Source organism: Hyaena hyaena, unplaced genomic scaffold (assembly GCF_003009895.1).
Source record: "Hyaena hyaena isolate Hyena2069 unplaced genomic scaffold, ASM300989v1 scaffold_317, whole genome shotgun sequence".
Classification (NCBI taxonomy): Eukaryota; Metazoa; Chordata; class Mammalia; order Carnivora; family Hyaenidae; genus Hyaena; species Hyaena hyaena.
The window spans coordinates 308972-335973 of NW_024080950.1; the positions used below are offsets into that span (position 1 = coordinate 308972).

Consider the following 27002-nt stretch of genomic DNA (forward strand, 5'->3'; position numbering starts at 1 on the left):
TGCAGTCTCCGGGTGCTATTGAAACAAAACCAGGACAGCGGCACATACTTGTTTTCCTCTACTGAAAACCTCGCCTCCCCTTCCTCTCGTCTCTCCGCCCCCCATTCATCGGTGAAGGCTGAATTTCTCAGATCCTGGAGTTTATAGTCCCATTTCTCACGTCCACTCCGCCACCCTTCTCCTACCCCCAACTCACCTTGGTTTTGTTTGTTAAGCTTTTGCTGTTATTTTGTTTGCTGTTTCTGTTTGCCTAACACCACCCTTGAGGATGGCAGAATCTGTCTTTTAAAGTCATTTGTTGCTGGATATGGCAGCAGAAAAAGCTTCACGGAACAAAAAGTATCTTTTTGTTTAAGGAAGGTGTATTTTTCAGTGGGCAGTATTGTTGCTTGTGAACCAAGTTGGCGGTTCCCATGCAGAGATTGAAATGCACAAAGGAACAGATTTAAAGACCTATTTTTAAATGATTGAAATCCAGTGCGGATACTTCATTGATCTACCTAGCGCTGAGGCTTATTGTGAAAAAGTGGGTGTGTTTGTAGGTTTGGAGTTGCTTCTACAGCAAATTTTTACTTACAGAAAATAGAAACTCTTATCTGACTTTGTGATCTCTTCAAAAACAGCCTCTCAGGAACAGCAGGAGCTTCTGTCTTGATACAGAGTAGAGCCCCCTTAGGGGCTGCACACACAATTTGCCCAAGAACATCTGATCAATTCTGGCGGGGCTCACTTGTAGTCTGCTAATGCATTTGAGAGAGGTGTGTAGTCTTAAGGCTTTGGATAACAAAAGCATGTCAGCTAATGACCTATATGCAGAAAGCTGACTCCAAGCTGTTCTTTAGATTGGAAAAAAGTAAATTTAGTTTTGTACGTAAACTTTCTCTGCTTTAAAAAACCAAAATGAATGTAATTTAAGTTGAAAACTGGAAGATTGTTATTCCTCTTCCTGAATATTATTTTCTTCGTTTGTGTCATCCCACTACTGGACTTAGAGTTTGTACAAAACGATCAACTGCTTTCAACTATCAGTCACGGCAAATGTTCTCATATTGCTAGGCAAAGTTTTTCAGTTACTTTAAGGCCATTGATTCAAGTCGAAGTGAAATTCACAGCCTGCATGGAAAACTGAAAGTTTGTGATTAATATTCAGAATAATAGTCCAGTATGGTCCACATACCCCAGGATGGTATAGTGACTTTTGGAAGGGTGTCTACTTTATTTCTTACAGTGGTGACAGCCCTGTTTTTAACCATTCAGACTCCCAATTCCCTGAAAACCCAAGTGTATAGTTGCATCCAGAATTACAAGTAGTGCATGTTTCTCCTCCTCTAACACCTAAGGAGCCCATTCTGGCATCCAGTTTGGGGCCTTCATCTCAGCATCTACCAAGGGCCTGAATTTGAATCAGCTGATATTGTTATCAATGATAATGATTCACTTTCAGTACCCTAGTACCCTTCTAACTTGGTGTACTTAAATCATTATTTTGCTGTATTCTGTATTGTGTAGCATGACTTAAAGAAGCCTGTTGTGAGTCTCTTTACAAAATGAAATGCTTTTGTAATAGAAATAATTGCTTCTGGATTCTGTTCCTTTTTTAAAAATTTATTTTTCATTTTTGGAGCACCTGGATGGTTCAGCCAGAGGAGCATGCAACACTTGATCTTGGGGTCGTGAGTTTGAGCCCCATGTTGGGTGTAGGGATTACTTACATAAATAAATAAATAAATAAATATTAAAAGTTTACTTTTCCTTTTTATTTTTCAGGATTCTATTATATTCTTTTTATACTTCTCTTGTTATTTATTTCAAAGCTGAAAACATATCTGTGAAATACCTGATTATTAAATGAGGTCTGTCATGCACTGTTGAGGGCCAAATTGTGAATTTGAATACATTGTCCTCAGACTTATGTTTTCTCTCTATAAAGAGAAACACTAAGGAATAGAGTGGATTGAGCTTTGCTCCATTGAACAGGTTTATTTTTTTGTTTGCACTCCACTGTCGGGGTGTTGACAGTGGAGGCACCGGTGGCCAGAACGATACCGCATTATAGTACCATATGGGCAACAATATGGACACTCAGCATGGTTGGTTAAAAACGGAGCAGCCTACATTCAGTGACTTTTGGCTGATTCTGTGAATAGTCCAAAGCTGGGTGGTTTTTAGCATTGCCCCCGTACTTAAAACCAAGATAGGACCAGAAATGCCATTATAGATAATACTTGATTGACAAAGTAAAACACCTGTTGTTTAAAAAAAACAAAAAAAGCCAAAAAGCCCCACCAAAAAAACTTAATGGTTTCTCCTAGAATGAAGATTGTAGGGTATACCATTATATTATGTTGTTTGCTTGTTGACAAGGAACAAAATAATATTTATTATTTTAAGTTAAATTAATTTCTGTATAGTTAACAAACTGTTATATTAGTTTCAGGTGTACCGTATAGTGATTCAACTGTTCTACAGTTCTTTTTTTGTTTGGTTTTTTAATTTATTTCTGAGAGAGAGAGGAGACACAGCGTGAGCAGGAAGGATCAGAGAGAGAGGGAGACACAGAGAGAGAGGGAGACACAGAACGTGAAGGAGGCTCCAGGCTCTGAACTAGCTGTCAGCACAGAGCCCAACGCAGGGCTTGAACCCACGAACTGTGAGATCATGACCTGAGCCGAAGTCAGATGCTTAACCGACTGAGCCACCCAGGCACCCCTGTGATTCAACAGTTCTACATGTTACTCAGTGCTTACCATGACCGAAATGTTATTTAATAACGTAGTATTATCATATATTTTATGAATTTTCTTGATTTAATGCTTGTTTAGGCTTAGCCATTCTCTGGAATTATAATAAATGCTTCTTCCCGATTCAGTTTTTAAAAATGTGTTATCTAATGAAACTCTGAGCTGGCTAAAAGTCATTTTTTGCAGGTAGAAATTAGTCATCTAAGAATAAAGAGATTTTTTTTCATACAAGCATTTTAGCCAATGGTTTTGTTTCTTGTATTTTTAAATTATGATTTTTTTAAATGTTTTATTTATTTCTAAGAGAGAGAGAGACAGCGTGAGCAGGGGAGGGTCAGAGAGAGAGGGAGTCACAGACTGAAGCCGGCTCCAGGCTCTGAGCTGGCAGTCAGCACAGAGCCCGACGCGGGGCTCGAACCCACGAACCGTGAGATCATGACCTAAGCGAAAGTCGGATGCTTAACCGACTAAGCCACCCAGGCGCCCCTTAAATTATGATTTGAATGAAAAGAATTCTTTGGACTATTATCATTTGTGCTCCAAGAGGCTACAATATTTCAGGATAATCAATAGAGAAGATTCTACAGGGAAATCAGTTGCTTTCTTTCCTCAGACCTAATTTAGGCGGACCCTAGAGTCGGCCTGACACTTCGCGTGATGACCAGATAAGGAATGAGAAACTCATTCCTGTCAGGTTGGCTCTCAGAGTGCCCAGCTATAGGAGAGAACTGTCATTTTTCAGGAGGCGGACACCAGTCCTGCCTGGCTCATTTAAGTGGCCTGCTGCCCTCAAACCTTCAAGGAACAAGAGTCTCAGTAGTTCAGAGGGAATGTCTGGCCAGTGGGCTTTTTCCTGTGGATTTACTTAGTCTTTGCCTTGCTAGCAGCACTGCGTGAGGTCCTGGAAGAGGAGAGAGGGGGTGAGTGAGGGGAAGGGATATGAATGAGAAAGTATCCCTGACCTGCTGGTTAGAGGAGTGAGGGGAGGTGTGAGTTAATGTCCGGCCAGGAAAAAGCAGAGTGTCAGGCAATTTTGATTTCTGAAGGTTGTTTCTATAATGTCCCTTGTAATGAAGAGACTGGATGTCTTCTGATATATTTTGAAAGTTTGCAGTGGACTGATGTTTCTGCTCCCTCCAAATTAATATGTTCCAAACGCCAAGGTGATGGTATTAGGAGGTGGAGACTTTGGGAGGTGATGAGGCCATGAGGGTGAAGCCTTGGCAAATAGGGTTAGTGCCCTTATAAAAGAGGCTCCAGAGAGCTCCTTGCTCTTCAACCGTATGAGGACAGAATAAAAACTGGCTCTCTGTGAACCTGGATTATTCTCACCAGATACCCAATCTGCTAGTGCCTTGATCTTGGACTTCCCAGTCTCCAAAGCTTCGAAAAACAAATTTCTGTTGTTTCTAAGCCATCCAGCCTATAGCATTTTTATCTAGCTGCCTGAATGGACCAAGACAGAGTATTTGATAACAGTTTGCATATGAAAATTTTTTCTCATGCAGTCAGTCTTGGACATTTAACTCTCTAAATGTACCTGTTTTGCTTGTTGAATATGGTGTGATTCAGGTTAAAACTATGGATACCTGCTTTGCTGGACTGATGTTAGAGGCAAGAGTTGGGGTCAGAAGTAATAGGTTGCCCCCTACAATTTGTGACTGGGAAAGGAAAATTGGATTACAATGGATGCTTTGTTGGAAAACAAACTGAAATCAAAGGGACTATCTTCACAGACCTGTAGTACAGTTTTCTCATCTTGCAGAATAAAAGGTTTGCATTTGTAGAGTGTAATCCTTTAGCTATTTGTAGTAGATTGATTTATGGATAAAAGGCATCACGTTACTCTTAATGGACAGTGCCTTAGAATGGTGAGGAGAGCAGGTAAAATAATTTCAAATTATTACAAATGATTTAATGCCATCAAGGATTAATGACACTAGCACTTTGAGTTCACTTATGACTTTACTGCTGAAAGTATCTGAATTCTTCATGGACAAGGTTAGATTATTGTCTGCTGGATCCTAGTTTATAAGTGGTTTCTCTTCTGTGATGAGGAAAGGCAGGTGTCAGTGGAAAGGAAATGAGGTTTAAGGTGAATTTATTCCATCAGCAGACCTGTCCCATGGCTTAATGAGAGATCTCTGCATGGTCTTCAGACTTTATTCACACTTTGTTGGTGAGGATGAGAATCTAGGACCATTTTGTATATAGAAGATTGTTAAAAGTTTAGTACATATTACATGTGCTTAGATTCCTTTTTATATCACCAGGCCAAGCTAGATTTTCTTAGAGTCATGACTCTCAAAATGTTAGTTTTCCCCGACTTCCACCTTCTTTTGCTCAGTTCATTTCTTAGACACTTTTGAGTCAGGATATTGGGGTTCCATATTTTGTTTGCCAGTAACTAGTTGTTAAAAATTTTTTAATGTTTACTTATTTTTGTGAGAGAGAGACAGAGAATGAGTGGCGGAAGGGGCAGAGAGAGAGGGAGACGCAGGATCTGAAGTAGGCTCCAGCCTCTGAGTTGGTAGCACAGAGTCTGACCGTGGGCTGCGAATCCATGAACTGAGAGATCATGATCTGAGCCGAAGTGGAACTCTCAACCAACTCAGCCACCCAGGAGCCCCTCTTAAAAAAAAAAAAAAAAAAAAAAATTATTTATAAAAATAAGTAAACAAGATGGCCTCTTGTAGGACAAGGATGCTTCTATACTAGCGATGCCCTGAGAACCTTTATTCCTAAGATTTTTTCCTTTGGTATTTTACCCTCCCCTTTAAAAAAACAATATCACAAACTCTTTTGTCGTCATTCTTACCTGCTATCATAATCTTCATTGACTTCATACACCTTTGCTTCGGCTTGACTGAACATAAAATGGTAATTTTCACAGCACTTTTTTGGGGTGGCTCCTGCTATGGAGGATTGACTGCTAGGCCCACAGTCCAAAGCTATGACTTGGTGCTCACCATTTTTGTTTTCTTGTGTTTGACTATTTAGAATGACTGCAGTTTTTAATGAATAACTTTTTAATTTTAATTTTGAAAGTAGTAATAGCAACTAATATGTATTTCATAATATGGGTTTCTTACCTTACATAGTCTACTTTTAATCCTTTCCTAAACCCTGTGAGGTAGATAATAATTTTCCCAATGTTTTACAGATGACACTAAGAATTGAGAATTTAGGAAATATGCCTACCTCACCATAGCTTAAAATAGCAAGATGAGCATTTGGAACCAGGTTTCTTGATCACTTAGTAATTTTGGTGATTTTTAAAATTTTCTTAAATTTTTTAAAAATTTTATTTTAAAGAGTGAGGAGGGGGAAGAGGGAGGGAGGAAGGGGGGGGAGAGAGAGAGAGAACGAGAGACAGAGAGAGCGAGAACAAGAAAGTCCTAAGCAGGCGATATCACGTTGTGTATCTTACCACAATTTCTTTAACTAGTGTCCATATTGTTGTTGGACATATAGGCTATTTCCAGTTTGTGTATATAAAGCATTCAACTCCTGATGACCTCCTAAGGAATGTTACTTAGAAGTGGCATTTCTAAGCCCAAAATGGTAAATATTTTAGTGTTCTTGCTAGATACAAACAGCCAGATTGGTGCCCAGAAAAAATATATCCATTTGCGCTTCCTTATCAGCATCCAAACTTATCATCATTTGAGGAAATTTTTGCTTTGCCAGTTGAAAAAAAACTACCGTTGTATGTTTTTATGTTGTTATTTCAAATATTTACTAATCATTTGTATTTCACTTTCTGTGAATTCATTTATATTTTCTTATTGGGATGAGCCTTCCAACTTTTTTGGTAGGAAAGTAGTGGCCTTTGTTTTGTTTTTAATGCAGAATGGTCTTGTTTACACTCTTTTATTTCTTTCTGCTTTCAGCCTCTCGGCCACAACCTGAGTATTCCTCATCAGGCAGGAAGCTTCTCAGATTCTACAGAGTGGAAGGGATGCAGTGAAGAGGATGAAGTGGGATAATATCCTGACTTTCTTATGGAGAATGAGGCAGAAAGAAATGGCTGGGAGGAAGTTTGAAGGATTAAGAAAGAATGGGTTTTTTATTAAGGAAAACTCAGAGATAGAGCTAAACTCTTAAATTGTTTCTCTGAACTTTTAGTTTAAAGCGACTTATTAGACACTAATCGTTAGGGAAATACAGATCAAAACCACAGTGAGATACCACCTCGCACCCGTTAGGATGGCCACTATCAAGAAAAAAATTTAAAAAGGAAAGAAAAGAAGATAAGTGTTGGTGAGGATATAGAGGAATTAGAACCCTGTGCATTTTTGTTGGGAACATGAACTGTACAGCTACTATAGAAAACAATATGGAATGTCCTCAGAAAATTAAAAGTAGAATTACCATATAATTCCACTTCTGGTATATGCCCCCAAAGAATTGAAATCAGAGTTTCAAAGAGATATTGATTTGCACACTTATATTCCTAGCAACATTATTCACAGTAGCCAAAAGGTGGAAACAACCCTGGTGTCCATTGAGGGATGAATGGATAAACGAAATGTGGTACATACATTCAATCAAATATCATTCGGCCTTAAAAATGAATTCTGACACATGCTACGGTGTGGCTGAGCTTCAAGGACGTTAACCTAAGTGGAATAAACCAGTCACACAAAGACAAACAGTGTATGATTACACTTATATGAAGGACCTGGGGTAGTCAGATTTATAGAGACAGAAAATAGAATGGTTGCCAGGGGCTGAAGGGAGGCAGAGATGACGAGGTAATGTTTCATGGGTCTAGAGTTTTTGTTTTTGCAAGATGAAAGGAGTTCTGGAGACTGATTCGATTGGCGGTGATGGCTGCCCCATGTGAATGTACTTAGTGAAACTGTACACTTACCGATGGTTAAGATGGTAAATTTTATGTTATGTGTATTTTACCACAACTAAAAATAATAAAAATGTAAGGATTCGCTGATTTAAAGAAGTCACTTACTAGAAATAACTGGTTGCGTTTTCTAGGTTTGACAGATTTCCAGTCCTCTTGATCTCAGTTCCATCAAGCACCATTTTGTTTCTGTGTTTGTTTTCTTTTAAAATACATACGCTCTTTGTGGTCTAGGAGAGCCCTTCTCTCCAGAATCATCTGGAATGGCTTGGTAGGAGGTAAGGGGTGATGGAAGGGAGGGTAAAGTCCAGAGAGCTCTTACATACCCTCGGCCTTTTGGAAAGGTGCTTCAACCAAACAACTTCTTCAGTCTGTGTGTTAATATGACAATTTAATAGTAGTAAATTGGCAGGTACAGGAGTGAATACGGTGTCTTTAGAAAAGCCTACTGCACAGGTTCAGAGGATCCAGCCCTAAGATTAAAGGCATCCCAGTGAGTTCACAATCTTCTTAAAGCAAACCAGGATGAAAGGATAAAATTCTAGTAAGGCAAGTGGCCTGGGCCACAGATATATCCTATGGAAGCTTTTCTGTGGAAGATCAGATCTGACACTCTTCTCTTGCAGTTTAAATTCACCCCCATTTTAGAGGTGCCCGGGGAAGGGGGGAGGGCTTAGTTGGTTATGCATCTGACTCGTGATCTCAGCTCAGGTCTTGATCTCAGGGTCGTGAGTTCAAGCCCTGCATTGGGCTCTGCGCTGAAAATGAAGCCTACTTAAAAATAAATAAATAAATAAATTTACACCTGTTTTGTAAAGCACATGATTTAGATACTCAAAAATCTGAACATGATTTTACTCAAATGCTGTGTACTATACGGTCATTGGTAGGAAGCATTGCCAGGTTCATACTATTAAGAAGTAATTTTCAAAGTTTATGCTAATGTTTGGTCATTTTGTACAAAACTCTGCTTCCCATAATTTGTCTCTGAGAATATTTGGGGTATTTTTTTTTTAAGGAGAACATTTTTTTCCCTCACTACTAGCCTTCAAAATGGACTTCTCTTGAACCACTCCTGCTTCCCGTTCCTACTGTTGCTTTTATTACCTCAGAATTGGACTGTGTGGGTTGTTTTAGCAGGGGTGCAGTTAGAGATACACAGATGGTTTTTCATTACAGGAAGGATGCATTCATTCCTTTACTAGGTAAGGTCGTTCACACAGTGACCAAAGAATAACATTTGTTTGTGACTTGCCAGGGTCTACATAAATGTCACATCTTATCTTTGAGGTTTTCAGGTTACAAAGCTATTGTTGCTGTCCTGAAGCTGTGATTGAGATTGTCTCTCCCCTCCTCTTTCTTTTGGTCTTTCTCCCTCTCTCCTCCCCTTTCTTTCTTCTCATCATTGGTACCTTTAAAAACACAAGGAGATCTTCAGAGCACAGGAGCAGTGTTAAGGGAGGGGCGGGGGGAGGAGATAGAGAAAACCATTTAAAGTCTTGCCTAGGGACACTTTGGCAAGTATCGGAGTAAAAGCTGCCAGCTAGTTTAAGTGGTTCTCTAGATCTTGTCTTAATAGATCACCATTTCAAAGCAGAATAAAGTGACTTGGTGGTTTACTGCAGAGTGGCAGTTTTGGACACAATAGCTTGAGTGAAGGGAAATTGAGAACCAAGCAATCAGTCCCTGAGGCAATATGGAGATTAAGAGAATATAAAGGCTTTGTGTGTCAGAGGGTGTGTTTGAGTATGTGGGTAGACTCAAGGGTGACAGTACGTATAAATTGTTACTGTTTTGTACATTTTTTGCAGTCAATTACAAATGTATATTCCTGATTCCTAGAATTTAAAGGAAAATAGATGAGATATCACAAAGACTGAAACTTGCGTTAAAATGCACACACTGCCCTTTATCATCTATGTAGTAGTAGCATACTGTCTGAAATTTGAGGTCTTCAGTTGTAAAATGGGGAATATACCTACTTTGTGCTATTGGAGGACTGTGAAAAATCTCTTTAAAGGGGACTCAGTAAACACTGGTTCTTAAAAATACATATTGTGTAAAAAAATACTTGATACCAGTTAAAGAGTATTTAGTACCTACTTAGAAGTAATGTTCTGATATGTGATTTAATGCGTTAGCTATGTTGGGGGGGTTGAGAGATAAGGAGAGAGTGCAGTTTGTGGGGGCAGTAGTACCTGTTTATATATGTGATCCTGAAACTGGAGGATTTACATGTTCTGTTGAAGAGTAATTATTTAGAGTTTTATACAGGCATCGAAGCCCTAATCCTATCAGCACTATTCCTCTTTAGGGAGGAGAATGCTTCTCAGCCTTTTCTTCTCAACTGTTAATATTGATGTGGATTTTAGGCCAGAGATTTGCTTGTATTTGGTGGCAGGAAACTATTTCTAATGGTAGAATTTTAGACAGGTGCTGGGCAGCTTTGTACACTTGGGAGTGTGAAGCTTTCTCGGGAGGCTTTGCCTTTGGAGAAGGCCCTGGAAGATGGTCTTCCTCTGGTTAGAGTTTTCACAGGAAGCTGCCTTTCATGGGAGAGATGCCTTATGTAAGTATGCCAGTCCAACTCCTCCTGCCCCATCTGGCCCCAACGGTCCTTTTTTATTGCGCATAGACTCAAGGGAAAATTGATTGAGTATTCAGATACTAGTAATGGCAAACATCAATTTGGCCATTTCTATTGATTTGAGGACTTGGGCTGAATTCTGGCCATTCCACTTAAAGCTGCAGATCTAGGAACAAATTACTTTATTTCTCCATGCTGTTTCCAACTCCTAGGATCGATGTGAGGATTAGATGAGATAATGCATGCACTGTGTTTAGAGCCATGCCTAGTTTATGGAAGTAGTTTTTCCTGGTTCTTTAGGTTTGTTCATTGTGCACACACGTGTCCTGCCTCCCCCTACCCCCGAAACACTTTCTGATTGATTGTTGGAACCCTGATTTCCAGAAATGAGGCTTTATCATTAGAATTCTGAAACCCTTGGGGTGCTGGGTAGCTCAGTCGGTTGAGCATCTGACTTCAGCTCAGGTAGCTCAGTCAGTTGAGCATCTGACTTCAGCTCAGGTAGCTCAGTCGGTTGAGCATCCAACTTCAGCTCAGGTCATAATCTCATGGCTTCTGGGTTTGAGCCCTGCATCCGGCTATGTGCTGACAGCTTGGAGCCTGAAATCTGCTTTGGATTCTGTGTCTCTGTCTCTCTCTGCCCTTCCCCCACTCACATTCTGTCTCTCTCTCCAAAAATAAACATTTAAAAATTTAAAAAAAAGTAAGATTCCTGAACCCCTTTGCTGGCATGACCTTTATGTTATGAACATGTATGATAGACCTCATTCCTGCTTTTTACTGTTTGGGTTTTACTTTCCCTGTTATTTTCTCCTCCTCTCTCTCTGTCCTGGTCTCTCTCTCTTTCTTCCTCTGCAAGGAAAATTCTGATTTTTCCTATTGTAGTCAGCAGAAAACAACCCTTAGCAACTTAGTGAAGAACTGGGCTTTGTCCACCGCACATTCCTGTAATACACTTTGCTGAGATTGTATGTTAATATTTAGATGGCTCAGAAATATTTTTTTTCTAATAAGAGCCTCCCAGAAAAAGGAAAACCCTGAGACTAATTATTAATTTCTTTCAGAATTTTAAGTCTAGTGGATTATCTTAATTTGATGCTTAGAAGAACCATTCAGTCTAGCATCCCTGGGATCGTATTTATGAAAATGCAAACATTCAAACTGGGCTTAAAAATATTAAATACATGTATTTTTTTCTGTAAGAGAAAACAACCACCCCAGATTTTAACTTCCATTGGTGTGAATATGGCTAACCTCGCCTGCCTAAATTAATTCAGAAGGCACTTGCAGCTGATTTCCACTTCAGGCACCTTGTTAGCTCCGCGTAGCTGAAAAATAATTCCTACGTAGTTTTGGTGTGTAAATCGTTGAACAAGCCTGTTAGGTTTTTTTAGGCATTGATAGAAGATATCTTTAGGATGATCAAATATGACATTTGTGGTGGGTTTGCATTTTAAAGGAGGAAGTAAGGCAAAGATGAAACCACCATGCTGTAGAATGACAAATTACCCAAAACTGCTTCTATTTTAATTCAGTAGTAGTTTAATAGAGCCTTAGAGTTTCTACTTAGAAAGGAAATTGAAAACTCATTCACTTAAAAATATATGAGTCTATTGTGTGTCGGACACCAGTGATGTACCAAAGTTGGGGATGGTGGTGAGAGAGTCTGCCCCTGGTGCACACATTTAGGGGGTACGTGGAGTAAGGAGGTGCCATACTTCTAGATTTAAAAAGCCCAAAATTGACTAAAAGTTGGTTCTGCTTTTTATTAGCACCATGTGAAGCCAATTCTAAACATAGACTGGGAAAGTGTAAAAACACCCCTCCTCACCAGGGCGCACCGCTCTGACCGCCAGCCCTTCCCCCAGCCTCTTGAAACACCACTGCCAGATGCTGTTTTAGGGCACAGATGTTCTGAAAACCACACTTTGAGAAATTCTGGCCCCGCTGAAGATCTTCACCTCCCATTTTATGTATTGGGACCCTGAAGCCTGTAGAGATGCCGCGACTTGCCCTGTGCCATCCACCGGCGTCCTGGCAGAGCCTGGCTGCTCTGAACTCCCACAGGGCCGGTGTCCAGGGATCACTCGGTTTCAGTTTAACTGGGGCTGTCCCAGGAAATGCCTCCATCCAGTTGTTCATCCCACCTGATTGTTGGCCCTGTTAAACCTGTGCTGGTCTGGTCATCAGCCAGGGGTGTTTTCACGGTAATAGTGGCTACTTTGCCTCTTCCTGAGGTGGAATGAGGGTCCATGAGGGTCAGTGAGCGCTCAGGCAGTCAAGTGGTTTTCTGTGTATGTATTTTATGTTCATGGTGCTGTTGAGTTTTACGCTGTATAATGCTTCCTTTTGCTAGAATGGGGGTGAATGGCTCCCTTGCCTCTCCCTGAGGGTGAATGAGGGTGAATGAGGGAAGAAGATTTCCCGGTGACTGAGATGCACGGCCTGCCCGCTGTCCGTGGGCCACATTCCACGGCTTTGTTTATAAAGGTGATTAAAGGGCTCCCCGTTAAGTGTGGGTTGGAGCTCCAGAGGGCAGAACTCAGGGTGCAGACCCCCAGGGCCAGCCCTTGGCCTGGTGCTTCCTGCTGAGCACGATTCTCCTGGACCACTGAGATCATACGCTCGCTTTTGTTTTCCTCCCACTTCCACCCACATGTAAATGGCTGCCTGCAGGATTGTACAGGGACTGGGGAAGAGAACAAAAATAGATGTACAGGTGGTGGTTTTTAACCAGCAGTTCTTTCTAAGGAGCGCTCAGGCAGTCAAGTGGTTTTCTGTGTATGTATTTTATGTTCATGGTGTTGTTGAGTTTTATACTGTGTAACGCTTCCTTTTGCTAGTGTTAGGTGCCTGGTTTATTTGAAATAAATGGACTCCTGAAATAAATACTGCTGTGAATTATACCTTAAGAGTTGAACAAGGGAAATGTTAAAAAAAAATTCCAGTGCTCAGACATTGCCTCGCTTGGAGGTAGGTAAGCAGGCGGACGGGATCGCTGTGTCCGGACCTGTTTACAACCTGGGTGCAGAGTTAAGCCTTGGAAGATCGGGCAGAGGCCAAACTAGTCACCAATTTACCACAGCTTATCACTCCTTTTAACTTGCTAGCTCCTTTCTGCTTAGCGCTTCCTGATCTTCTGTTCACCTCTTTCTCTTGCTCAGACCCTTCTCTGTTCTGTTAGTCCCTGTATTTCCCAGGGGCCATAGCAAGTTTGGGCCAAATCCATTTAGAAGGACAGTTAGTAAGCATGATCAGCTTATACATGACTAATTTCATTTAATTTTTTAGTGTCAAAATATGCAATAAATAATATGGAATAAATATTCTTTTTGTTTTAAAAAATAACTGCATGGTTTTAGAGTTTTTTTTTTTTTCTGATTATAAAAGAGAAATCAAATTGGTTAGGTTCCACAATTGTAGAATACTGTGTGTTATTCTTTGGCAAGCAGTTTTCCCTTTTCATCGTTGAAGATGATACACATGTTCCATTAAAAATAGAGCCAACCTGGTTAGACTTTCTCTCCATCAGTCTCCATTCTATTTTCCAGCCAATGTCTAATTCTTTACTCAGGGGTCAAATCGAAGGAATGTCAGTTCTTTCAGATTTATCTGAAGCTCTTCCTAATTGGGTGCATTTAGCTACTAGAAACTTCTTACTGTCTTATTTTAAAAGCCATCCTAAAAGAGCCAGGAAGCTGCACTGAATGGGGACTGCTAACAGTGTGTGATGATACATTTGGGGAGTTGACACAGATTATACTTATTTTTTTTTTTTTTTTGCAGGTGAAACTAACCACAGTCTTTAGTGTTTAGATTTGTGGAGACAGCTGCACTCTGCCATGTGTGCACAACGAAAGGGAGCATAAAACCCTGACTCTGGCTTAAAATTCCATCTTGGTGGACCCCTAGTTCAGCAAATACCCGTTAGTAAATCCAGCACTCAAACATGCAGTCATATGGCTTTGTTAGAAAAGTGCTTTTTATTTCCTAAAACAAACTTTTTATTCTGTAACACACATGAAAGTACACCCACATGTACAGTTTATTGGATTATTACAACAAAGTGAATAATACACTCATGTACTTACTATCAGAACCCAGACCAAGAAACATTATCAGTACCCAATATTGGGACAGTGTTACTGGTACTAATACTCATTATTTTTTTTACCTATTTCTTATAAATGAGGGAAACATTTGCATTGTAAAGATAAAAGGCCCACCTTAATTCCATTTTTAAAAAAATATAGTTTATTGTCAGAGTGGCTTACATACAACACCCAGTGCTTATCCCAACAAGTGCCCTCCTCCATGCCCATCACCCACTTTCCCCTCTCCCCCACACTCCCAATCCACCCTCAGTTTGTTCTCTGCATTTAAGAGTTTCTTGTGGTTTGCCTCCCAAGGCAACTTTAATTGCTAACCCATGCATCAGAACCCGTTTTTCTGCTTAAGGTCATTGGTTCCTTATGAAGGAACTTTGGCTCTTGCCACCGCATGCGGAACCATCTTTCTTTTTTTTATTTTTATTTTTATTTTTTTATTTTTTATTTATTTCTAGGAGAGAGAGAGAGAGAGAGACAGCGTGAGCAGGGGAGGGTCAGAGAGAGGGGGAGATACAGACTCTGAAACAGGCTCCAGGCTCTGAGCTGACAGCACAGAGCCCGACGCGGGGCTCGAACCCACGAACCGCGAGATCATGACCTAAGCGAAAGTCGGACGCTTAACCGACTAAGCCACCCAGGCGCCCCAGCCATCTTTCTGTTAAGTTTGTGCACGTGCTTGGATAAATGTGTGCATTTGCATGCAAAGTCTGATTAGCATTTGGTTATAAAGTTTAATTAAAGAAATTATTTAGAAAGGAATGAGAAGTGCATGTGAGAAAGTGACAGAGCCATACTCAAAATATCCCTTTTCATTCCCCCTTTAGAATGTTTTCTAAGGATAGGCATTAATAAAGGGACACAAATACAGTATCTTTACATCTTTTTATTTTTTTTGAACACATTATAGTTGTTAAGCAGAGGATAGGTGAATAAGTTTGTTGAAATGCTTCTGTATCCTGTTCCTTGATTGTGGAAAGTTTGAGATTTGTAGTTTAAGACAAGAAAATCCGAGCTGTCCCATACTTGGGATTTGAAAAAGCCATGTTTTTTGAGTACTGAGTAATTATGATCCAGAAATACTCTGTTTTGAAAATAAGATCTTTAAGACTTGCTGTGTTCATATTTTTAAAATTATGCTCATCCTGGGATGCCTGGGTGGCTCAGTAGGTTAAGTGTCTGACTCTTGATTTTGGCTCCAGTCATGATCTCATGGTCCATGAGATCAAGCCCTGCACCAGGCTCTGTGCTTACAGTGTGGAGCCTGCTTGGGATTCTCTCCCTTCCTCTCTTTCTCCTCCCTGACTCTCTCAAAATAATTAAAAACTTAAAAAAAATTATGCTCACCCTAAAGCCATACAACTTTTTAAAAAAATTTTTTTGATTTTTTATTTATTTCTGAGAGAGAGAGAGAGAGAGAGAGAGACAGCGTGAGTAGGGGAGGGTCAGAGAGAGAGGGAGACACAGAATCCGAAACAGGCTTCAGGCTCTGAGCTAGCTATCAGCACAGAGCCCGACTTGGGGCCCGAACCCACGAACTGTGAGATCATGACCTGAGTGGAAGTCAGAGGCCCAACCGACTGAGCCACCCAGGTGCCCCCATACAACTTTTAATCTAAATATTTCTTAGTTAAGTCCATCTTTGGCTTTATTTTTTATTCCATTTGTTCATTTCTCTTCCTACAAATACCAGTTATAATGTTAGATTTCTTTAGTCTGCTTTTCACTATCTTCTCTATAATCATTTTAATTTTTTTCCATGTGGTTTTGTTAATTTCCTTCTAGCCTATATGCCAGGTGTCTCTTTCATTTGTGTTTATCCTGTTTATTCCATTGCTGTTCATATTGTTTAACTTTTTCTTAATCTTTACCTTCTCTTCTATGGCTATTTCCATTTGCATTTTTTTTGCTAGTTTCATAATCACTTTTCTGAGCCCTGATATCTCTTCTTTGACCTTTTTTTTAATGTTTATTTTTGAGAGTGAGAAACAGAGTGCAAGGTGGAGAGAGGCAGATAGAGAGGGAGACACAGAATCCAAAACAGGCTGCAGGCTCTGAGCTTTCAACACAGAGTCCGCAGTAGGACTCAAACCCACGAGCAATGAAATCATGACTTGGGCCAAAGTCAGATGCCCAACTGACTGAGCCACATAAGTGCCCCTCTTCTTTGACTTTTTTTTAAAGGTGATTATGTGACTTGAAATGTCTATAAAATTTTTGTTTATAGACCTCCTTTGCTCCTGTGGGCATTTCTTTTTCATTTTGCTTTCTAATCTTTTATTTTGTGATGATTATGCCTAGGTTGTGCTAGGTCCTACACATGCCCGTTAGTCAAAACACAGAAAATATTGGATCTTATTCTGCTTATTTATGTAAAGGAAGGGGTACCATAAAGTCAGCTTATTAAAATATCTTAATTGTTTTTAGACTCTTCACATACTTGGTTTTCTTTAAAAAGAATTTTTCATTGATGAAATCTTCAGTATTCTGTGACTTCTGTTTTATATGAGTCTGAAATATTTAGATGGCCATAGCACTGCAGTTGAGGTACATGATTTTCCAGAGCCTTTTGAGCTCTGTAATATAACAATGTTTTTTTTAAATTATTATTATTTTCGATGTTTATTTATTTTTGATAGAGACAGAGCACAAGAAGGAGAGGGGCAGAGAGAGAGGGAGACACAGAGAGAATCCAAAGCAGGTTCCAGGCTATGAGCTGTCAACATGGAGCCTGATGCAGGGCTTGAAACCATGAACAGTGAGATATGACCTGAGCCCAAGTCAGATACTTAACAGGCTGAGCGACCCAGGTGCCCCAGTATAACCATGTTTTTTCCAAATTATGCATTCTTGAGGTATTGGGGTTTTTACACTAGTTTTAAATGGGACTTCTGAATTTTTCCTCCTGTGTTTTGGCAATGTAAAACTAGCAGTATGCAATGAATCTCTTGTGCAGTGTTGTCTTGGCGGTAACTATTTGTTAATTTCTAATATTAATTTTAATTTGTGGATTTTCAAATGTTTCAGTGTCTAACATGATTAATTATGCTAAAAACCACCAGTATTTGAAACATTGTAAACATTTAAAATGATAAAATCTCTTACTCCATTAAAAAAATTATTATTATTTTTTTATTTTTTTATTGTTTTATTTATTTCTAGGAGAGAGATAGAGAGACAGCGTGAGCAGGGGAGGGTCAGAGAGAGAGGGAGTCACAGACTCTGAAACGGGCTCCAGGCTCTGAGCTGGCAGTCAGCACAGAGCCCGACGCGGGGCTCGAACCCATGGACCACGAGATCATGACCTAAGCGAAAGTCGGACGCTTAACTGACTTAACTAAGCCACCCAGGCGCCCCTTTTAAAAAAATTATTTTAAAAAATTACTTTGTGCTATATATCTATACTCTCGTAAGAAAATTCCCATTGAAGAAAAAAGCAGATTTTTTCCATTTTCACTATTTTCTCAATTCAGCTTCTTCCCTAGATGTGACCAGTATTAGCAGTTGACATGTTATATTTTTCCAGAATTTTTTCAATGCATTCACTTACCTACCTACCTGTATACACCCACACCCACGAACGCCCACATACAAATACACATGGAAGTATAAGCTTTGTTTAAAACATGAATGATGTACTCTAAGTCCTGTTCTCAACCTTTTTTCTTTTTTTTTTTTTTTTAACAACATTATGTCTTGAAGATTTTCTAAGGTTGGTGAATGTAGACCCACTTTATTCTTTTTGATATAATTGCACAGTATGCCATTGTTTGGATGTTTCATGGTTCATTTAACTCTTTCTATGAACACTATTAGAAACAATGCTATAACCTCATTCTTGTACAGAATTATTTGTACTCAGGTGTATTTCTATAAACTAACATAGAAGTAGAATTTCTAGGTCACAGGATGTACAGAGTTAAAATTTTAATAAAAGCTGCCAAAACCTCTTAAGAGAAATTGTATCAGTTTACCGTCTCCACAACACTGAGAAAACCTCTCCGTCCTGATGTAACCTACTGCAAATTTGAAGTAATTTTGACAAACTGCCCTAATCTATAAAGAAACCAGCTGTTTTAACATGATGGCACATCCAAAGAACAGCAGGTTGGGACTCTGGCTGGGAAGGAGATTTAAATAGTACCTGCTATGAAAAGACATTTCACTTTGTTTTTTTTTTTTTGACCAGAGAAATGGGAATAATAATTATAAGATACAATGAGCCATGCACTCAAGTTTGTAATTTTGAACTGTGGCGTCTATTGCAACTATTTCTTTAAAATGATTTTTAAAATTTTTATTTATTTTTGAAGGAGAGAGAGACAAGAGTGTTAGTAGGGGAGGAGTAGAGAGAGAGAAGGAGACACATAATCTGACACAGGCTTCAGGCTCTGAGCTGTCAGCACAGAGCCTGGACATGGGGCCCCAACTCACAAGCTGTGAGATCATGATGTGAGCCAAATTCAGAACCTTAACCGACTGAGCCATCCAGGAGCCCCGCAACCGTTTCTTTAACAAATCTTTATTTCATATATTTAGATCCTTTTCAACTCATTCCCTTTGGCTTACTTAGCTAACCAGAATGGTGAGTTTTTATTACATTCTTTTACAACAAATAAAAGGCAGTTACTGGTATATTAAATGTTACTACCTTGTGCAAGAAATCATGAAGGAGGGAAATCTCTCCTTTTATGAAATTTCCTAATAATTTATTATCCGAGTCATTTCTTTATGATTCATCGCCTCTGACAGAAAAGCTTTCAATCAGCAAATAACAAAGAATATTCAGCAAGTAACTAAAACTCTAAAACTTAAAAGAAGATTTTAAATCTAAAACTTGGTTATATTCTTCAGTACACCTGATGGCCTGTAGTATCTTACCTCCTGATTACTGTGTAATCTCATTGTGCCTTTCTGTTTAGGGAAAGGGTATGTTCATATACTTGGATAATGGCAGTTACTAAAACTATTTTATTTTATACTATGTTCAAATGCACAAAAAGCTGAAGAAAATAATGCCATGAACATTCTTATTTTCACCACCTGAAATTCAATGATTAACATTTTATATTTTTTCTTTTTTTTCTCTACATGGAAAGCCAATTGCAGTTATTATGACACATCACCATAATGTACTTGAACATGCATCTTTTGCCTAAGAATAAAGACATTCCAGGTTGCTTTTTTAATAATTTTTAAAATGTTTTTATTTTATTTTTGGAGGGACAGAGAGACAGAGTACAAGCAGGGGAGGGGTAGAGAGAAAGGGAGACACAGAACCCAAAGTAGGGTCCAGACTCTGAGCTGTCAGAACAGAACCTGATGTGGGGCTTGAACTCAAGAACCTGAGATCATGACCTGAGCTCCTTGCTATCACTGTCGAGCCCTACGCAGGGCTCAATCTCACCAACCACAAGATTATGACCAGAACCGAAATCAAAAGTTGGACACCTGACTGAGCCACCCAGGCACCCCTACAATAGCAATTTTTGTACCTTTGTCTTTGTTTACATGTGAATTACTTAAGAATGAACTATTAGTGTGAAGTTGCTGGGTTATTTTGAATTTTGGTAGGTGGTGTCAAGTTCTTCTGGGCGTTTGCATCTGTTCATATTCCTACTAATTAAGGAAAATTTCTAACGTGTAATTGATTTGCAAATGTTTGCCAGTTGACCATGTGAAAAATGGTATCATTTTAATTTATCCTTATTTTTAAGCAAAATTAAAATTTTAAATTTTTTCAAATGCTTAAAATTTTTAAGCATTTTCATATGTTTAAAGCTGTTTGTTTTTAGTTTTCTGTGAATTATGTGATGTTTTTGCCTTTTGGGGAATGTTTGTTGATTTACACAGGCTCTTTTTGCAAAAATAAATTACTGTGTCGTGTACATTGTAAATATTTCTTTCATTTTTAGTATATCTTTTCACTTTAGTTATGATTTTCTTCTGGGCTGAAGATTTTAATTTTTGTGTGGTTTGTAATCACTATTTTCCCTTTAGAGTACTTTCTCGTGAGCTGCAACAGCCCTTCTCCTACTTGCCTGAAGGCTGTGAGCCTGCTGCCCACATTCGGAGAGCTGAGCAGTGAAATGGAACTGAAGGTCCTATTTGGTTTGCAGATTTTCACTTAGTCCAGTTTTGGTCACTGTGCTTAAAGTCCCAAAGGTCAGACCTTCTATGCCTTGGCCTCTCCAGGAGTCAGCCACCCCTCCAGTGCTGGCGAGAGCAGTCACCTTGCATTGAGGTCCAAATCTGGAGGTTGATCTCTTCCTTGTACAGACTCTGGACTAGTCCTTCTGCTCCACAACCTCCAGAAGTATCTGGTGCCTACAGGTTTTGAATGTTGCTGGCATTCTGTACTGTCAAGCCTCACTACTCGGAGTACAGAGTGCAGACCGGTAGCCTCTATCCACATCACCGGGGAGTTTGTTAGACATGCAGCACTTCAGGCCTTAGCCCAGACCTGCTGAATCAGAATGGACAGCCTCAGGATCACCAGGTGGTTCTTGTGCATGTGAGAGAGTGGGATGCCTGTCTTTGATTCCCACCGTTGCCAGGCAGTTAGGCTTTAGCTGTTTCTCCTTGGCTGGGTCAGTTACCATTCACTCCTGTGCTTTCTGTCTTCCAAAGTTTGGGGTGATCTCTTATCTGTTGTTATCGTCTTTTGTCCTTTTTGGAAGTTTACCTTGTTTATTCTTTATTGTTTTATTGGGGGTTCAGGAGGGCTTAGAGATAAAAAAAGAACATTTACTTACCATGTTTAACAAAAATTCTCTCTTCTACCATGTTGTTTTTAAAAAGGATTTTTTCACTGTTTATTATTTAGAGACACAGAGAGACAAGAGTGTGAGTAGGAAAGGGACAGAGAGAGAGGGAGACACAGAATCCAAAGCAGGCTGCAGGCTCTGAGCTGTCAGCAAAGAGCCCGATGTGGGGCTCGAACCCACGAGCTGCAAGATCATGACCTGAGCCGAAGTCAGATGTTCAACCGACTGAGCCACCCAAGTGCTCCTGTGTTGTTTTTTTAAAAAATATTTGAATCTTTGTTCCTTGTTGAATGACTTAGTTTTTCCTCCCAATTGGCTAGCCAATGTCTTAACATGATTTACTAAATAATCCATATTTTCCTCTGATTGGAAATTTTACTTCTATGTATACAAACTTCACTTGCATTTGGCTGTTTTTTGTTATAATTTTATAATATCTCTTACTACCTGGTAGTACTAATTTTTCCCCATATTTAGAAGATAGAATTTTATTTATTAAATTTTTTAAATGTTTTATTTATTTATTTATTTTTGAGAGAGAGAGAGAGAGTGCACAAGTGGGAGAGGGGGCAGAGAGAGACACACACACACAGAGTCCGAAGCAGGTTCCAGGCTCTGAGCTGTCAGCACAGAGCCTGATGCAGGCCTCAACCCACAAATCTTAAGAGCATGACCTGAGACAAAGTTGACGCTGAACTGACTGAGCCACCCAGGTGCCCCAGGAAGACAGAATTTTAAAACTCTGAGTTAAAAGAAATTATTTCTATAGTTCTCATTATTTACTCTTCATTTTTATTCAGTCCATTTTTATGTGTACTTATTCAAAATGATAGGGTCATCAACATTCTTTAAATTTCTAACTTGATTTTTGACATGCATAAGGTACATATGCTTTTTCATGTATACACATATATATATAACTTTTTCTTATGGACTTTATTTTCTTTTAAAAGCTCACATACAACACTTTTGAAGCCTAGGAGAATTTGATTCTTAGGAGAATCTATTTATTCCCATTTTTTTGAGAAGGTACAGTGTAAACACTGTTAAATGCAATAGAAAGCTTTACTACATGAATAGGTAGCTGGTGTGCTCTCATCACCCTTAGCCAAGATTGACACGTTGTTAGCTGACGGAAATCTTCACTGCTGGGCCCGCCCAGAGCCTCTGGCATTTGAATCCTCCCACCAGAGCTGTGACTCTGGGCAAGTTAAAGAATCTCTCTGATTCTGTGAGGCTGGAGGTCATATTACCCTTTCTGATAGTGAGGATTGGAGATAATTTCAATACAATGCTTAACCAAATCCTTGGCTCACAGTAGGTACTCAGCCAATGGGTTCTGCTGCTTCTACTTGTGACCAAAGTGGATAATGGATGAGTCCTTCACAGTGCTTTAATCAACAGGAGCATTGACTTGCTCACTCAGATATACTAGTAGAATAAAAGTTTATATGGGAATCTTTCCTAGTGTCTGTCTTAGAATACATAATTGAGTCTCAGCTGCCCATGCTGGTGGAAGGGAAAAATGATAAGAGTTAGCAACAGCTGATAAGCTTTCAAGCCTTTATACATGACTGGGAATTCATTTAACTATTACCTGTGTTGAATACAATATACACTTTCATAGCTGGAAGAGAACTTTGATATTGCAGAATCCTTTAACTCTACAAATGAGTAAACAGATCTGAAGGAAGATGACTCGCCCAAGAGCACACAGTGGTGTGAGCTTAATGGCAGAGGTAGACTCAGAAGTCAGATCTGTTAACTCTTAGTTCTGTGTGTTTTACTTACCTTTTATCATTGTATCTGCTCAGGTCTGTATCCAGAGCCTCTGACGTGTCTGAGGAACTGGTGTCTGGGACCTCGGTTAAGTGTAGGTTGACTGAGGGATGCATAAGCTTGGAGGAATAGAAACACTGTTGAGCTTTTGTTTTCTCTCTTGAGTATTTTCACAGCCAGATACTCCCCTCTGATTCATCAGCACGGCTTCAACTGTGATATTGGAGTGTGGGCCAGTAACTTTGAGGTGAGAAAAAGGATGAGTAGGTATATATTTAAGTTAGAATAAAAAGGAAAGTGGGAAGTCCTCAGATAAGCCAGAGTTGGTTGGGGACATAAGTGTCTGTATACAAGTCCAGGGCAGGCTGTGGATTCCCTGTAATAAAAGATAGGCAAGAACAAAGCCAACATACAATTATGGGCAAAAGCAAGGGGTTAGAGAGACAGGCTTACTGGTAGTATGTAGCCAAAAGCAGGTAGGAAGGAAACATCACTTCCACAGAAGCTGAGCACCAACCAGAGCCCCACACTGAGAATGGGGATCCTGTCCCAGAGAGCTTGTGGTTTGGAAGAGAGGTGGTTACAAGCTATCAGTTTGAGCCCACTGTATACCTAAGCAACTATTTTGTCTTTGCTCAAAGTAGTTTTTTTTTTTTTATGTTTATTTATTTTTGAGAGAGAGAGAGAGTGAGCAGGAGCAGGGGAGGGACAGAAAGAGAGAGGAAGAGAGAGAATCCCAACTAGGCTCTGCACTGTCAGCACAGAGCACAATGTGGGGCTTGATCTCATGGAAGGCAAGATATATCATGACCTGAGCTGAAATCAAGAGTCGGATGCTTAACTGACTGAGTTACCCAGGGTCCCTCAGAAGTTTTTTATATGCCAGTCAGATGGTGTCAGTTGTAGTTGGTTGGGGTTTCTTGGTGTCAACATTGAATGGAATGAATAAAGCAGTTTCTGGGCGGTTCCTGACTTGTCATTAGCTCCAGGTCTGAAGCTAACCTTGAGGGTATCATATGGCTCCCTAGCTCCCATAACTTCGCTTCATAATCCTACAGACTGATTTTGCTTTTGACTTTAGTATTGAGAAATAAATGCTTAATCTGTTACATAAAATTAAGTAGAAATAACACTGAAATCATGGCCAGGCAGAAAGATAGTTGCCTCTCAAATACCTATTTACTTATTGAGCTAATAAGCCATTTATATGTAAATGTGAACATCTATTACCTTGGGTCTTGATGAATTTGAAATAGCATGAATACATTTGATTTGGAAGTAAGTTTGGGTTTAAAAGTTATTTCCCTTTAGGGAACAACAAGTTAAGCTTAGGTTGAATAGGCTTAGAGGAACTATGAAAAACATTTTTTAATGTTTGTTATTTATTTTGATAGGGGGAGAGGCAGAGAGAGAGAAAATCCCAAGCAGGCTCTGTGCTGTTAATGTAGAGCCCGATGTGGGGTTTGATTCCACAAACTGTGAGATCATGACCTGAGCTGAAATCAAGAGTCAGGTGCTTAACCAACTGAGCCACCCAGGACTCCCTAAAAACATTTTCAGAGACCCTCAAAAACTCTGTGACCGAAACCTTAAAAATCCATTAAATGTGAATAGTTTTCATTTGTAGAATTCATAGATGGAGCATATGTGTTGAAATAAATTACTACATTTAAACTTGAATTATAGCATTTTAGGGAAAAAATCAAATGAGGTTTTAAGTTTGGACTTTAAGAATCTTTTGTTGGGTTTGTATAGACTTAATTGAGATGAATTAAAATGAATGTTAATTTCCCATTTGCTTACTAGATTTAAATAACTAGTTATGTTGGATTAGATCAATGGACTTGAAGTCATTGAGACAAAAGGCACCAAAAGACAAATGAGTAAGTCTGTGCAGTCGTTGATGTCATTAGGCCAGCGCACTTTGCTGCTGAACCATGCTCACCTAGTTCAGGAATGTTGGATTCCCAGAAAATACACAGTACAAGTTGTGCCTTTAGTTTTCTTCTGTGCAATGAGTCATATTCTGAGTGGTCTACCTTCTGTTCCACTGTAGTGCATAATTCATGCAAAAAATCTGATTTCAGCTCGGTCAACTTCAAAGGGTTGCAGCCGGGTATAAATCTGGAAGGATTTGCTCAGAGAAGAGTTTCTGTTTTTCATTAAACAACTGGAGGTTCAGACTATCTTTGATCAATTTTGTGGCAAGGAACCGAAGCCAGCTTTTCAATTTGCTGGCCTTATTTAATTAAGCCTTTTGTTTTCCTTGTATCTCAAGATGCTCTCTGGGATGAAGACTGTGTAAATTTGACATAACATCTGGTTTATCTTTGTAAGAGCTAATCTTTAAATTAAAATAAATATAAAAGTGTCTGATGATTGGAATAGCTGCTAATAAAAATACCCATTTATTTTGAAGTTCTTTGATGGTTTGATCTACTGTAAACTCCACCATAGGCCAGTAGATGATGGGATTGTGTCTGTAGCATAAACACTCAGTATATGATGGTCTGGACAGCATTAGGAGTTTAGAGGGGTAAAAAACAAACAGAAATAGGTTAAAAAAATGCAGTTTCCTGGAACAGGAGTGGTGGTGCAGTGCCATAATAACTGGAGCAGTTATGTGAGGATCAGTAATTACGGCTAACATTTATTATAGACACATTATGTGCAAGGCACTGTTCCTAGAGCCTTCTATGGATTATCTCATTTAATCCTAACATAAACTCTGTAAAGTAGGTACCACTTTTACTTCTTTTTTATGGATGTGGAAATAAGGCTTATGAAGGTTCAATAATTTGTCCAGGATCACACAGCTAATGTTTCTTTTACAGAGACTGCTTAGAGCGTTGTGCTTGGCGTGAAAGTAGAAGCTCTGTTCACTTACCGCTTGGCTGATCTAAGACTGGTTGATAGTTACTCAGAGTTCTTTGAACCTTAGCTTCCTCTTCAAAATGTAGAGAGAGGAGTGCCTGGGTGGTTCAGTCGGTTAAGCATCCAACTCTCGATTTCGGCTCAGGTCATTATCTCAGGGTTCATGAGTTCAAGGCCCGCGTCTACACTGTCAGTGCTGAGCCTGCTAGGGATTCTCTCTCTCCTTTCTCTGCCCCTACCCTGCTTGTGCTCACTCAAAAATAAATGAATAAACATTTAAAAAACAAACAAAATGTAGGGAGAGTGGAGAATTTGCCTCACAGGGTTATTATAGCAGTGGAATTACATAATGTATATGGAGGTGCTTTGTAAACTAAAAATTATTATCCAGAATTATTACCCAGTATAAGGTATGTGATGAAGAAAAAAGGCCAAGCCCTTTGGAGAGAGAGACTTTGATTTGTTTTTTCCCACTTAGAGCACAGATTTTTTTTGTATGTTGGCTCAGAGTAGGCACTGGATGGGAGTGTTCCTCCTTCCACGTCGAACACATGCCTGTCCTATTCTTGCATGGTAGAGAGACAAGGATCAAAAGACGAAATTCTTTTTTATTTTTTTACATTTATTTATTTTTGAGAGACAGAGACAGACGACGGAGCATAAGTGGGAGAGGGGCAGAGAGAAGGAGACACAGAATCCTAAGCAGCCTCCAGGCTCTGAGCCTGTTGCGGGGCTCAAACTCACAAACTGTGAGGTCATGACCTGAGCTAAAGTCAGATGCTTAACTGACTGAGCTACCCAGGTGCCCAAAAAGATGAAATTCTTTTTTTTTTTTTAATATTTATATTTATTTCTAGGAGAGAGAGAGAGCGAGCATGAGCAGGGGAGGGTCAGAGAGAGAGGCAGTCACAGACTGAAACAGGCTCCAGGCTCTGAGCTGGCAGTCAGCACAGAGCCCGATGCGGGGCCCGAACCCACGAACCGCGAGATCATGACCTAAGCGAAAGTCGGACGCTTAACCGACTAAGCCACCCAGGCACCCCACAAAAGATGAAATTCTTAACCAACTATTCTAGCATTGTGAGCATGAGGTGCTTCCTGAGCCAGGTTAACTACATAATTGGTTATAGTCAATTTAGAAAAAGGAAGGTAAGGCTTTTTTCTAAATTTATGGACTTCTAGAACCATGGCTTTCAAATTTTACTGGACATCAGAGTCACTCAAAGAGCTTTTGAGAACACATGTCTGGAAAATCTGATTTACTAGGTCAGGATTAGAATTTTA

At 39.6% G+C, this 27002-nt stretch overlaps 1 protein-coding gene across 2 annotated transcripts in view; it reads left to right on the top strand.

Annotated features, from left to right (window-relative positions):
* The window catches only part of CERS6 (ceramide synthase 6), a 321027-nt gene that overhangs the window by 1109 nt on the left and 292916 nt on the right, over positions 1-27002 (top strand). The gene's annotated exons all lie outside the window — the stretch shown is intronic.